A 15842-nucleotide genomic window follows, 5' to 3' on the forward strand; every position below is an offset into this window, starting at 1 on the left:
TTTTTCCTGCATTTTATCCAGGAGTATCTGTAACCGTGGACCAGCTAAACGTCAAAGTCAATTCGCAGCTCTTTCTGATACTTACGTTTCCCCTTGCTTCTTCTCTCGGTCGCAGCAGGGTTTAAAGGGCGTTCGCCCCTCTATCGATCTGCCCCTGGAACAGGAAGCATGTCTCCTCAATTTCCTTCTGTTGTCTCCTCTGCGACGGTCCCACCAGCCTTCTGCGGGGAGGTTTACTACGAATTATCTTGGAGAAACCATGGAGGCAGGCCAGCACTCCTCCTCAGGCCCCTGGCCTGGCCAGACATCATTAGTCGATGTCAGCACTCTGTGTCACTGAGCCCTGACGCCGCCTCTCCAGCTGGCCCCTCCACCTGATCAGTCTGGATGCACAAATGGGGTTTTCATCCTGCACCTAGGATGACACAAACAACTGCATGGTAACCACTGTTGTATTTTATTTATTTTTTAATGTTTATTTATTTTTGAGAGACAGAGAGAGAGATAGAGAGAGAGCACATTATTTACAGAGGGAGATACAGAATCCAAAGCAGGCTCCAGGCTCTGAGCTCTCAGCACAGAGCCCAATGTAGGGCTCGAACCCACGAATGGTGAGATTGTGACCTGAACCCAGTCAGAGGCTTAACCGACTGAGCCATCCAGGTGCCCCCAGAGTTGTCTTTTTAAAGTGAATGTTCTGGTCATTGCTGTCTCTGGTACAGTTCCTCTCTCTGAATCTCCTGTTTAAATTCCCTTCTTCTAGGGGTGCCTGGGTGGCTCAGTGGGTTAAGCGTCCCACTTCAGCTCAGGTCATGATCTCGCAGTCCTTGAGTTTGAGCCCCGCGTCGGGGTCTGTGCTGACCGCTCAGAGCCTGGAGCCTGCTTCGGATTCTGTGTCTCCCTCTCTCTCTGGCCCTCCCCCATTCATACTCTGTCTCTCTCTGTCTCAAAAATAAATAAACGTTAAAAAAAATTTTTTTAAATAAATAAATAAATAAATTCCCTCCTTCTATATTGGCGGTCAGAGGACTACAAAAGGCTATGCTTCGGAGAATTCATGGATAGCAGGGAGCATTGACCAAACTTCCACCGGGAGTAAAGGAACCTCCATTCTCAATCCCCTGCCCTTTGTTGTTGTTGTTGTTTAAGTATCTCCCATTTGGGGAAAGAACAATTGAAAAAACATCCCCACAAGAGACAATTTGTTTTCCATTAAGAAGCAGGAGTTTTCTTTGCACTAGAAAGGTCCTTCTCTAAAATAGTTACTCCTGATTCAGGGTTCCTTTGCTGCTAATAAAGTCTTAACTCAGGAGCACTTTAACCGGATGCTTTCCTGATGACATGATTCGGATGCAGGTCAAGGAGGGAAACACCTCCTCACGTTCTTTGTACAAAGGTGAGGGCAGCCCATTCGGTTCCTGCCTCTGATGCAGGGGTTCTGTCCTCAAGAGTCACAACTGAATGCAGAATCAGGAACTAGCAGAATGGAAGAGTATCTCACATGTGTTGCTTCACAGGGTTTGTCACTCATCTTTTCTTGGCTCTCCACAAAACAATAGTTACCCTTTCCTAATTTAAATGCTCGACAACCTAGGGAGAGAAGGGACTTTCGCAAGCTAATAAAGGCCATCTGTGAATAAAACCATGGCCAGTGCTTTTCCCTAAGATCAGGAACAAAACAAGGATTCTATTCTTGCCACTTCCACTCAGGGTTGTATTAGAAGTTCTATCCAGAGTTACTAGGAAATAAAAAGAAATAGAAATAAAAATATATCCAGACTGGAATGGAAGAGGTAAAAACTGTCTCTATTTAGAGATGACATAATCTTATATATATATAATCGTAACGAATCTGCTAAAAAGCTGTTAGAACTAATAAATGACTCTGACAAGATTGCAGGATACAAGATCAATATACAAAAATCAATTCTATACACTAACAATGAACTATCAAAAATTAAATTAAGAAAACAATTTCATTTACGATAACATTACAAAGAAAAAATACCTAGGGATAAAGTTAACCAAGGAGAGGAAAAAATTGTACACTGAAAATCACAAAATATTATTGAAAGAATGAACTCTAAACAAATGCAAAGACATTGCCTGTTCATGGATCAAAAGACTTAATACTGTTTAGATGGCAATGTCCCCCTAAACTGATCTGTAGATTTAATGTGATCCCTATCAAAATTCCAGCTTTTTTTTTTTTTTTTGTAGAAATTGACAAGCTCTTGCTAACATTCGTATGGAAATTACCTGGAGCTAACCAAATCAAGGTTAAAGGCACGGTTCACCAAAGAACTGTCCTCATTTCAGGCACCAGCCAAATGTCCAGGAATCCCCAAGACCATCCTCACTTCTGGCCAGCTGGTTATAGATTCAGGCATTTTCATGACCATCTTCAGGTTTAATTATTCAGCAGAATGATTCACAGAACTCAGAAAAGTGTTGTACTTAGGACTACGGTTTCCTTGTAGCAACAAATTGCAAATAAGAATCATCCAAAAGGATTGAATAAAATCTGAGATGGTTACAAATGCAAAACTGCCCACTGTCCTCAGGGATGTAGCACTATCCTAACATCAAAATGTGATCATACTCAGAGAACGACAGAAGCTCATCAAGCAACAATACACAGAGTTTTTACTGAGATTTCTTTACGTAGGCACGATTGATTGAATCATTACGTATGTAATGTACGTAGTTAAATTTAATCACCAACTCCCCTCCTCTTCTAAGAGTTGAGCTGATACGTGGCTCAAATCCGCAACACTATAATCACATGGTTGGTTTTCTCTGGAATGACCAGCCCCCATTTTGAATCATCTCCTTAGCATAAACTATGTAGGGGACCACTATGGTTCATGTCATTAGCATAAACTATTGGGTGTGGTCCAAGGGACCCAACATGAATAACAAAGACACTCCTTTCACTCAGGAAATTCCAAGGGTTCAAAGATTACCTCCCAAAAACTGGGGATAAAGGCCAGCCAAATTCTTTATCACACAAAACTGGAAAAGGATCCAGAATAGCTCAAACAAGGCTAAAAAACAAAACAAAGTTAGAAGACTTAAAATTCCTCATTTCAAAACCATAGCAATCAAAATAGTGATATATTGGCATAGGAATAGATATATAGTTCAATGGAATAAAAATGAGAATCTAGAAATAAACCATCATATTTATGGTCAATTAGTTGTCTGCAAGGATAGGAAGACACTTCAATGGGGGAAAGAACAGTCTTTTTAATAAGTGGTGCTGGGAAAATTGGATATCCATGTGCAAAAGAATGTTGATGGACCCCTACCTCACACCATATAAAAATTATCTCAAATGTAAGAGCTAAGACTTTAAAACTCTTAGGAAAAAAATAGGGATAGATAGTCATTACTTTACATTAGGCATACGTTTCTTATATATGACTCAGAAAGGACAAGTGATGAAAAAAAATGATAAAATGGATTTCGTCAAAATAAAAAACTTGTACTGCTACAATTAATAGCATCAAGAAAGTGAAAATACAATCCATAAGATGGGAGAAAATATTTGCAAGTCATATATCTGATAAGGTACTTGAATGCATAATATATAGTTTCATAAAACCCAGTAATAAAAAAGACAATAGAATTTAAAAATAAGCCAAAAATTTGAAAAGACATTTCTTGAAAGAGTGTATACAACCAGCTCATGAAAAGATGTTCAATATCCTCAGCCATTAGGGAAGCACAAATCAAAACTATAAAAAGATGTAACTTCACACTTTTGAGGATGACTAAAATAAAAGGATAGGTAGTAACACGTGTTGACGATAATGTGGAGAAATTGGAACCCTCAGACATTGCTAGTGGGGTTGTAAAATGGTGCAGCTACTTTAGAAAACAGTTTGGAAGTTTCTCAAAATGTTAAACGTAGCATTACCTTATGACCTAGCAATTCTATGGCTTGGTATATTTCCAAGAGAATTGAATGAAACATGTTCACACAAAAACTTGTAAATGACTCTTCATAGCAGCAATGTTCACAGTAGCCAAAAAGTGGAAACAATCCAAATATCCTTGAACTAAGGAATGGATAAATGGAGTGTGGCAATCCATACAATAGAATATTTTTCAGCCATGAAAAGAAATGAAGTACAGATACGTGCTATAACATAATTGAACCCTAACAATGTTATGCTAAGTGAAATAAGCCAGATACAAAAGGCCACGTGTTATATGATTACATTTACATGAAATATCCAGAACAAGCGAATCTACAGAGACAATAAGTGGATTAGTGGATAGTGGAGTGACCACTAAAGGGTACAGGGTTTCTTTTTGGGTCATAAAGATGTTCCACAGTGAGATATTGGTGATAGTTGCACAATTCTGTGAACATAATATCACCCTTGCACTTATTTATTTATTTATTTTTTTTTTTTTTGAGAGAGAGAGAGAGCATGTGCATGAGCAGGGGAGGGGCAGAGAAAGAGAGGGAGAGAGATGATCCCAAGCAAGCTCCACACTGACAGCGCAGAGCCCAATACAGGGTTTCAACCCACGAACCATGAGATCATGACCTGAGCTGATATCAAGAGTTGGACACTAACCAACTGAGTCACCCAGGTGCCCCCCACTGTACACTTAAAAATGGTGAATTTGGGGAATGCAAGCTGGTGCAGCCACTCTGGAAAACAGTATGGAGTTTCCTCAAAAAACTAAAAATAGAACTACCCTACGACCCAGCAATTGCACTCCTAGGCATTTATCCACAGGATACAGGTGTGCTGTTTCAAAGGGACACATGCACCCCCATGTTTATAGCAGCACTATCAACAATAGCCTAAGTATGGAAAGAGCCCAAATGTCCATCGATGGATGAATGGATAAAGAAGATACGGTACACACACACACACACACACACACACACACACAGTGGAGTATTACTCGGCAATCAAAAAGAATGAAATCTTGCCATTTGCAACTACATGGATGGAACTGGAGGGTATTACGCTAAGTGAAATTAGTCAGAAAAAGACAGAAATTACATGACTTCACTCATACAAGGACTTTAAGAGACAAAGCAGATGAACATGAGGGAAGGGAAACAAAAATACTACAAAAACAGGGAGGGGGACAAAACAGAAGAGACTCATAAATATGGAGAACGAACTGAGGGTTACTGGAGGGGTTGTGGGAGGGGGGATGGGCTAAATGGGTAAGGGGCACTAATCTACTCCTGAAATCATTGTTGCCCTATATGCTAACTAATTTGGATATAAAATTAAAAAAATAAAAAATTAAATTTAAAAAAACGGTCAATTTTATGGTATCTATCATCTATCTTTTATATATAAATGTGCTGCTGTTAATGTTAATTAATAAATATATTAATATTTATATATACTCTATAAGTGCATATACATCTCAGTAAAGCTGACATTAAAGAAACCAATAATTGCTTCCTAAGGCAATCTTATATCTTGATTGAGAACATCAATGTTGCTTTTTCAAGAAGAAACAATTAGGGACATAGTTAGGGAGTGAGCAGGCTTATACTTCTCTTAGATTTTCAGGTAGGAAAATAAAGGTAAAACAAACGTTTCCTTGTCATTTCATATATCTTGACATATATCAACCTGCCTCCTGCTGATTGCTTTCATGCACATTAGCACTATCATTTCCTTCTCCACCTCCTATAAGAAGTTAGAGAATTTTACAACACAACACATCTGTGTTAATTAAAATTAAATTGTTGTGTATAAATAAAGATTAAAATAACGTAGCAGGTATAATAGCAACACTGAGATGATTTGACCATTGCAATAAACTGTTTGGAGCAACTTTCTGAGTAGTATTCTGAGTCTTTAAGAAAAGAGGGGCAACACATTCTAGATGTTCTATAATGCAGCCATAGATGGCTCGTTCTGGTGGCCAATGGCCTTGGTTTGCTACCGCTGAGGTAACTTCCTCTGACTAGAAATAGATATTTACTGTATTTCTCCAGTACAGCTCCTCGGATATTTACAAGAGAAAAGCAATATCCACTTGCATTTTGTGTCCCACTACAGAAGAAAGTTAGGGGAAATAAATATAATTCAGCAAGTTGACATTTAAGGATGATGACTTCATTCAAGTGAGCTGGGCGTGGCCTTCCGATATGTGGTGTGTGTGAGGTGTGATAGGCTGAAAAGACACAGAAATTTGGGACTCAAGTGGGGGCATCCATACTCTCTGCATCTACTCCCTTAATATCCCAGCAAAGGGACAGGATTATACGACAAATCTGACGTCTTTTCTACCTCCGAAGCTGATGAGTCAAGTCCACTTGACTACCCCCACTGGTAGAACTACCCCCACTACCCCCACCGGTAGAACTGTGGGGACAGCACATCTAACAGGCCGGCCAGTAGTGACAGCAAGCCTTTCCATGAAAGGATATTCATTGTAGTTTCTATAGCGATACACCGTGATGATGTTTACATGAGCAAGTAGGAAGGTGACCTATGTCGCACAATAATCGTAACTAAATCCACCTTTGATCAACTCACACGATAGCTAACTCCCGTACTACAATGATAGACATACGGTCATGTGTTTAGAAATAAATGTTTCCTTTCTCTGGAATGTCATGATACTATGGAGTACTTTTGTATAGGGGCAGCAGGAAAGCCTAGTGGGAGAGGTAACTGTGATATTCGGAGGAGATACGGTTCTGGATCCCCCCTCACCCAGTATTTGCCATTGTGACTATGATACTATGTAATGACCGACCAGCCTCTGGTTTTGAAACAGCTCAATACTCCTTAAACGTTTTTGAAATGTTTCAGACATACAAAAGAATATAAAAAATAACATAATGATTCCTCTTGTAATAACCATCCACCTTAAGAAACAAGACAGTACAAATGTAGATGAGATGCCCATGGCCCCACCCCAGCTGCATTTCTTTCTCTCTGAGGGGTCACTCTCTGACATATTTTTTCTAATTCCATCTGACACATAATTCATTTATGTGTAATACACCAAAGCAAAATTTTACCAGTATACATAAAAACAATTCAAATGCTTGATAAAAAGCCTTTTCATCTGGGATTGTGGGTGATGATTGGAGTCTTTTGACAGCTGTGCCATTTATTTAATAAGAATGTCACCTAATCATTGGCCAGGGATGTCCTGCAAGGATGTGCCATTATTTCAGGGTGCTGGCCACTCAGATTGTTTCTAACATCTTGATTCTATAAGCAGGGCTCAAATAAGCACGTGTGTGTGTGTGTGTGTGTGTGTGTGTGTGTAGAGACAGATTAGACAGAGAGATAGAGGGATAAATAGACATAGACGTATATCTTAATATACTGTGGCACTTATTTCTAAAGGAAAGATCCCTCCGATGTTTAGGAACTAGGTCAAACACTACGTGTATTTTGAGTTTGATTTCATTATTTTGATTGATTTATTTATTTATTTATTTATTTTTGAAATTTTACTGCCTTTATTTCTTTGAATTTGGGTAATATTTGGTGTCCTTTTTTCTTTCTTTCTGCAACTTCTTTTTTTATTGAAGTGTAGTTGACATATAGTGCTATACTAGTTTATATTCTTAATTTTAATAGATATTGCCAGGTGGTTTCCCAAAAGCTTTTTATTTGGAATTGAAGATTTCTACATCTGACACATTGTTATGGAATCTTGGAGTTTCCTGGAACATTTTGAAGACCACTGGCCTTGGGGCATTATTTTTCTTCCATAGTTGCCCATGTGTCCTTAGCTAAATGTGAATGCTGTAAAATACCATCATTCCCTGTCTGTAATAAAGAATGGAGAAATAAAGAAAGATGCCTGGCTGTGTACTAGAAAATCAAGTGCAGAATTGACTTCCTGTCTTCCTGGACTAAACGTTTGGTCGGAAATGGAAATAGCTATAAGGGGGTAAAAGGAACCTTTACTTGTACTTTATGTCAATACAAGCTTACAAAAAACTACTGGGAAGGGGGCGCCTGCATCCCACTCTTGATTTCAGCTCAGGTCATGATCTCACAGCTCGTGAGATCAAGCCCTGAGTAGGGCTCTGTGCAGACAGGGTAGAGCCTGCTTGGGATTCTCTCTCTCTCCCTCTCTGCTCCTCCTGTCTGTCTGTCTGTCTGTCTCTCTCTCTTTCAAAATAAATAAATAAACATTAAAAAAAAAGAAATTACAAAAAAATACTGGGAGGAAATGGAAGCAAGCCTTTTCTGGTTGCCATGAAGACATTCAATCCTGTAGGTTTCTCCATCTCACATGATAAAGGGCTCCTCCAGCAACATAGTGTCCCAGCCTCAGTTTACACAAAACTAGATGAAATAAATTGCTTAAAAAGTCAAATCACAGGGTGCCTGGGAGGCTCAGTAGGTTAAGCCCCTGACTTTGGCTCAGGACATGACCTTGCGGTTTGTGAGTTCCAGCCCCATGTCGGTCTCTGTGCTGACAGCTCAGAGCCTGGAGCCTGCTTCGGATTCCGTGCCTCCCTCTCTTTCTGTCTCTGCCCTCCTCACGCTCTGTCTCTCTCAAAAATAGTGAATAAACATTAAAAAATTTTTAAAAAATCAAATCACACATTCTTCTCAAAAGTAACTTCAAAAGGTCAATGTGAACAAGACTAGATAAGATAGAAGAGCTGCTGTGGAATTAAGTTTGGAATGCATCCTTTGTGAAAAATTAATTGTAGCTCTTAGAAAAGCCTCCATCTGAATCAATGAAACTGAGAAACAAATTTCGAACAAATCAAAATAAACCAGAAATTCATATCTGCTGCCTTGGACTTTTGGGTGAACTCTGGTCCTATATATTCTCATGGATTTTCTTAGTAAGCCCATAAACCCGCTGGGCTGGGGGGAGGGGGGTAGACTAATGGCCTCTTCAGTAGGCACCTCCATGTCCCCTCTGCAGCCACTGTAAAGAAATGGGACACATCTCTGTCAAATCTCCAGGCCATCCCAGAGAAAGTACACTGTAGAAAAGAAGAAAGGAAGGAAGGGAAGACGGGAAGAAGGGAGTGAGGGAGAGAGTACCATTACCTGAGTGACCCTTCAAAAGTTCAAAAATTAGATTTAATGACACCGGGCATTGGGCCAGAAAGCTCCATCGTGTGCCAAAATGTAAACTGCTGAGATTAAAAAGAAAGGGAAAAAGGGACACCTGGGTGGCTCAGTCGGTTAAGTGTCCGACTTCGGCTCAGGTCATGATCTCATGGTTCATGAGTTCGAACCCCGCGGTGGGCTCTGTGCTGACTGCTGGGAGCCTGGCGCTTGCTTCGGATTCTGGGTCTCCCTCTCTCTCTCTCTGCCCCTCCCCTGTTCATGCTCTGTCTCTCTCTGTCTCTCAAAAATAAATCAACATTGAAAAATAAATTCAAAAGAAAGGGGGAAAAAGTTAACATAAACAACTAAACAAACAAATCTATGGTATAAAGGCAAACGTTGGGATGCTTCCAATGAATCCCTTTTAGATCAATTAATGCCATTGTTTATTTAAGCTCCAAATTCCATCACATATGGCAGGCAGGAGTGCTACTCTTCAACTGAAACAGTGCAAAACATAGTCTGGATCCAAGGAAATCGCGCCAGAATCGCTGGCAATGTATCACTCTTTTAAGCCCTGTTTTGCTTTTGTGCTCATGGTAACGTTCGCAGCTGTCGAACGTGGCTTGGGGCTGTCTGACTCCCTCGAGAGAATTTATGTGTTTTTCTACTTCCCTTCCTTATTAGGAGGCAGGAATCTGCGACACCTATTAGAACAAGTATGCATAAAGGGTAATGACCATGCAATTTATTAGTGGTCTGTTCTTCCTCAAATGAGCCCCCGCCTCCCGCTCAGAGAGGGCACGCCCACGGCCGAATGGCCTGTGCCTTCTCGGCAGCAGGTGGGCAAAGCAGCGGGAGTCAAGAAGACCTTGGATTCTGGGAAAGCAGTTTCTTTCTTCCACACGGAGGCTTAGCAAAGAGACTGGAATATCGCGGTTTGGGTTCCAGGAATGCAAAGTCTTACTAGCTGGCAAAGGTGAATAGGATGGAAGTAAAGAGAAAACATGAGCTCTACAAACTTCATCCTCACAGCCCTGTAGCAGGAGAAAAATTGTCAGATCCCTTTTCTTTTCTTCTTTCTAAAATGGCGTGGGGAGGGGATAGTTTTGTTTTTCAAGGCTTGGGTTAGGGGAACGAGCCTTTCCCATTCAGAGTGCAAGAAGTCTTTGTTTCTTCTGAGTTTCTAGCAAGCGGCCTGCGGGGAAAGGGTGGGGGTGGAGAGGAGGGCAGGGGGAGACCATCTGGGGAGAGACATATCTGAGAAGCTAAGAGTGGGCTCATCTGGGCTGAACCCTCACAAAATCTTCAAACAAGAAGCAGGAAAGAAATTACAGATTCTAATAAAATCTGCATGGTCGGCCCGCAAATGCCAAGCGTCCCTCTGCCCCTGGCAGGCATCATGGTAAGGTTTGGAGTCCAGACAGAAAGTTCTGGAGAACAAAATGCTTGGGGGCAAATCCATTTCTGTGAAAATCGCGGGTATGTTCAAGAAAATATAATCCATATGTTTTTGATTGGTTCCCTTTTAGCTCATCAAAATGTTTCGGCCAGGCATGTCCACCAAGCTTGTTAAGTCATTCTTGTTCAAGACAGGAAACCAGTTTTGGCCACGGAAGGTGGATTTGAACCCTGGGAGGCCCAGGTTCCACCTGGAACTCAAAGTCTCAAGGTACGAGTGGGCTCTCACGGGGAAAAATATAACGGGCTCTGCTGTGAAACATCAGGATCGACACCAGGCTCATTTAACTGGCTGAGTCTTTAGGGTGAGGGTAGTTACTGAGGGGAGGCAACGGGGCCAGTGTTCTTCGGAGCTTCTGCGTGTGATCCATGTTGTGAAATGGAGAAAATTAGGTAAAGGGACTCTGACTAGGATGGCAGGAAAGTGAAAATTTCTCCATGACCAATTATGTCGTTTTTCCTCACCAACTCTCCCTCTTCTCTAACGTCGCCTATGATCCCCTGCCTCAGAGAATCATTCTCACATCCCTCTTGTGCAGGCCTGGTGCCCCCTAGCAAGCCCTGCTGAATGCTGACCTGTACTGAAATGACATGTGTCGCCATACACGGAGCATTCCGCATCAGGCTTCGACGCCGGTACAGCAAGTGGCCCGTGCTGTTAACATCAAAGAATTGGCGCTCTGTGCCGAGAAAGTAAAAGCAGCACTTGGAACGAAAACCCACTGGTACAGATCCGCGAACAGGAAGGTCGACCTGACACGTTGGAAGATGCGCTAATTGGTTTCCTCTTCTCTCTGGCTGGCTGTTTTCGTTTGGAACGTAATAGTGGCGTGAGAAGGTAAAGGAACCTGTTGGGGAGGGAAGGGGGCAGGGGTTTAGCCAGAGCGGGGGCGGAAAGAGAGCATTTCATTGTGGTGCTTCAAGTAACTAACTCGGGTCCCCTGACACATTCACCCCAAGCAGCATAAATCTCTCCGTGAGCAGCACATGAGACCCGTGTTTGGGTTTCTGACTGATTGCTGGCTTACTTTCCCATTTGGCTCCGTCACTTCAAGTAGGCTAGCCAAAGCTGCTAATTAAAGAGGGAATGATTTATTTCATAAGTTTGCTTCTCCCTTCAGGAAACATAACTCAGCTCCAGGCACAGCGAGTTTACCTCGCCCTATTCAATAAATTACACCCACCTCATTAATACTTCATTAGGAAAAGCTGAAAACCCTGTGACAGGACCTCAAGGAAGGAAAAGGTTGGCCAGCGCTGACCCAGAAAGCATAGCGGGCCTGATCCGATGGACTTTTTGGTGTGACCGCCCAGCCCAACATGCCAGCCTGCTTGCTTTGGGAGCACATTCTGTCCTGCACCATGCTCCTTCAGTGAATCCTCCATTCATCTCTTCTTTGTGATGTGCAGGGGGCGGGGGAACTGGTCTTTAACCTTATGGGGCTGTCATCATTTTGGTTTCAAAGCCAAAACATTCCGGACGACAAAATCCAGAGATCACTAGTCCTTCCTCAGTGCGTGTGTTTCTCCATCGCTGAACACATCCCCATGGTTTAACCTTCAGGAGCAAGATCCTTGTTTTGCTTTTGATGAAAGAGAGAGGCCCCAAAACTTATACACAACTGACTTAGCCTTTCCATATATAAATGTTAACTGGAGGAGAGCCAGATCATGCCAGCTCCCCTGGTTCTCTATATATGGCAAATCAGTTCATCGGTGCAAAGCAGAAGCAAATATATGTCCAATGAGAAGTCCAACATTAATATCCTTAGCTTCTAAGGATTCCGCTAGTATTTGACCTAAGAATTGTATAGGTGAGCCTGCTGTTTCTCAAATTTTAACGTCTACGTGTGTCTCCTGCGGGCCTTGCTCAATGGCAGATTCTGCGACATCTGAATTTTGAACCAGGCTCCCAGACGCTACCGTTGCTGCTGGTCTGGGAACCAGTCTCCGGGTAGTAAAGGGCTGGGAAACATCATGAGCCTTCTGGAATTGGCTAATGGATCTGATAGTACTGGGGTGAAAAGTGATAAAAGCTAGGTTGCAGTGTGCATTATTTTCCTCCTCCTCCTCTAAAACCACTGTCTAGAGCAGGGGTTGGCAAACACTTTCTCTTAAGTGTCAGTAAGTAATTATTTTCGGCTTGTAGGTTACGTAGCCACTGTTTCGACTACTCACCTCTACCATGTGGCACAGGAGCAGCCACTGAAGATATGGAAACAAATTGAGATGGCTATGTTCTAATAAAACTTTATTTATAAAAATAAGCTGTGGGCCAGATTTGGCCCATGGGCTGTCGTTTGCTAATTCCTGTTCCAGAACAATGGCTTCCAAAACTCTGTGATTGTACATCCAGAATAGTACACCTCCCCAATAATGTATGTGTGCTTAACAAATTCTGTACACATCCAATCGCACTAATACAAAAATCAAATACAGAAGAAGGAAAATTGATACAGAAACTCTAATCTCTCTCTGTTCGTTCAAGTAGAACGTCTTTGCTACACCCCGGGTACATACACTCACCTTAGAAACCGGTAATGTGAATAGGGCACCCAGGTGGCTCAGTCGGTTAAGTGTCCGACCCTGGGTTTCGGCTCAGGTCATGATCTCATGGTTCGGGCGTTCGAGCCCCACATTGGGCTCTGTGCTGACAGCACGGAGCCTGCTTGGGATTCTGTCTCCCCCTCTGTCTGCCCCTCCCCTGTTCGCTCTCTCTTTCTCTCTCAAAAATCAGTAAATAGACATTAAAAATTTTAAAAAAAGGTGATGTGGAAAATATTAAAATATATTTTTTCTCTACAAAAATGATCACATTGATAAGAATAGTACTTGGGATTTGGATGGTCTTGGAGTTCTAGAATGTAGAGCAACCATAATAAGATCTGACAGTAACAAAGTGGAGAAAAACACCAAAAAGAATGATTTTATACAAATCACTGAGGTAACATGGTCACTCTACACCATCTGGGGCTTCTTTAAGAAGTCCTGTGTGCCAGGTCTTAAACTAAGTGCTCTAAATGTAACATCTCATTTAATGCTCACGCGGCCCTCAGGAGGAAAGGCAATTATTCTTCCATTTCGCAGAAGAGAGAACTGAGGCGTAGTGAGGTTGGCATAAGGGAATGTAGTTAGTTCCTTATTTAGTTAGGTGGGTAGTTGAGATAGAGAAGTCACAACTGCCTAATTACACCCCCCTGGCTCGTAACGGGTGCTGTTTATAGCCTCATCAAATCATGATCATTTTCCAAATGTTAGTATTTACTTATTACATGATCACATCAGACCCATGGAAAATCCCACTGGTTATGGTGACTGGGTTTAACATACACCCATGCAAATCCCTTCATCTGGCCAGAAGTTGCCCCTGAAGGTCGTGGTAATACTAGGCCTCTGTGCGAAGAAAGTGAGTCAGCTGATCTCAAGTATATTGTTGGTTTCTCTAAAGAGATTGCTAATTGGCGACTATTGGACAATCTGAACAGTCATGTGCTGAAAATCCCTTTCCAGTGAAACCTCGGATGCCGAGCAACTTGTTCTGTGAGTGTTCCGCAAGACGAGCAAACATTTCTAATACATTTTATCTTGATAAACGAGCGATGTCTCGCAGTATGAGTAGTGCGTGCTGGCGAATGTCACATGATTACAACCAGGCCAACGGTTCTCTCCTTCCTCTTGCTCTCTCAGTACCATGATACTCCTGTAATGTATTGTACAAACCCAAACAGTTTGAGAGTGAAATGCAGTGCTGAGAGTAACGATAAAATTTTGGAGGTATTTACTTTCCTAACAATTTTTAAAAAGCGAATTCTGTCTTGAAAAATTAAAATGATACGTACTCATAGAGATTAAGTCAAAATTTAAGTCTTTGTATTCATGGTGTGAACTTAAAAAAACAAAATTGTTCTTGGAAATATGTTTATTTACTTTCATCTTAGATATGTTGTATCTCAATTTATGTGTCACTAGTATTTTTCTAAAGATGGTTTTTAAATAGTTTTGGAGATTGGTTAAAGAGTCTTATTTTTACCCATACAAGTGGATTTGCATTTCAAATTTGCATTTATGGTGAATTAATTTGAAATTGTTGAAATCTTCAAATATCTCAAATCCATAGATGATCATATTTCTAACTGAGGGATAAAATCTCTCTCATGTTAAATGAAGGATATTATCAATTCCACTGTTTTCTTCTTGTCGTTATGGAAATGGGTAAGTATTTTAACTTGCCTGCATAGTTGGCTCCATTAGCAGAACTGAGCAAACAGGTAGATGGTGTTACTTCAAATAGAAAATCAGCGTTAATTCCAAAAATGATTTGATTTTTTTATCCACTCATGGAAACAAAGTAAAACGTTTCTTTGTTCTTAAGATTATTTTTTTAATCTTTTGATAGATGGCGGGGGGGAGAGGGGCAAAGAGAGAGGGAGAGAGACAATCCCATGTAGGCTCCAAGCTGTCAGGGCAGAGCCTGATGTGGGGTTTGATCTCACGTGAGAGATCTGAGCTGAAATCAACAGCCGGATGCTTAACCAACTGAGCTACCCAGGCGCCGCGAAGTAAAGCGTTTCTAAAATTCATTCTGTTGCAGGTGAAACTTCTGTCACTGTTGAGAGTACGCCTGAAATTCACTTTAAAAGTACCACGTGAAAGATAAAAATATTTGGTTTTGCAGTGATAACATCAACTCAAATTTGGGTTGGAGCACAGATTAGTTTCCTAGGTTTACAGTGACATAAACGTGTTATCTTATAGTTCTGTGGGTCAGACATGTCACTGGGCTAAGATTAGAGTTGCCACACCTATATTCCTTCTGGAGGCTCGAGGGGAAAATGGATTTGGTGGCCCTTTCCAGCTTCAAGAGGCCATCTGTATTCCTTGGCTTGTGGCTCCTCCTTCTTCTTAGGAGCAGGTGATGTGGCACCTGAAAATCTCTGACTCTTACTCCACACCTATCATCCAGTCATTTTCTGCTCTCCTCTTTAGAAGGGCCCTTGTGATGACACTGAGTCCACCAGATAATCCAGGGTTCTTTCCCCATATCAGGGTCTGTAACACATTGGCAAAGTCTCATTTGCCAGATAGGGTGACAAGAGTCACAGGCTTCAGGGATTGGGATCCGGACATCTTTAGGGGCAGGCAGCACTCTGCCTACCACAAAGAGTCATGGCGAAAATACGGTTTCTACTAAGTTAAGAAACCTATGGGACAGAAATGACCTTGGAGAGGTTGGGTGTACACATAATTCACAATTTCACAGTCTTTTATTTTTTAATTTTTTAAATTTAATTTTTAATTTTATTTTTAAAGTTTATTTATGTATTTATTTTCGAGACAGAGAGA

The sequence above is a fragment of the Panthera leo genome, chromosome D4 (assembly GCF_018350215.1).
Source record: "Panthera leo isolate Ple1 chromosome D4, P.leo_Ple1_pat1.1, whole genome shotgun sequence".
Lineage (NCBI taxonomy): Eukaryota > Metazoa > Chordata > Mammalia > Carnivora > Felidae > Panthera > Panthera leo.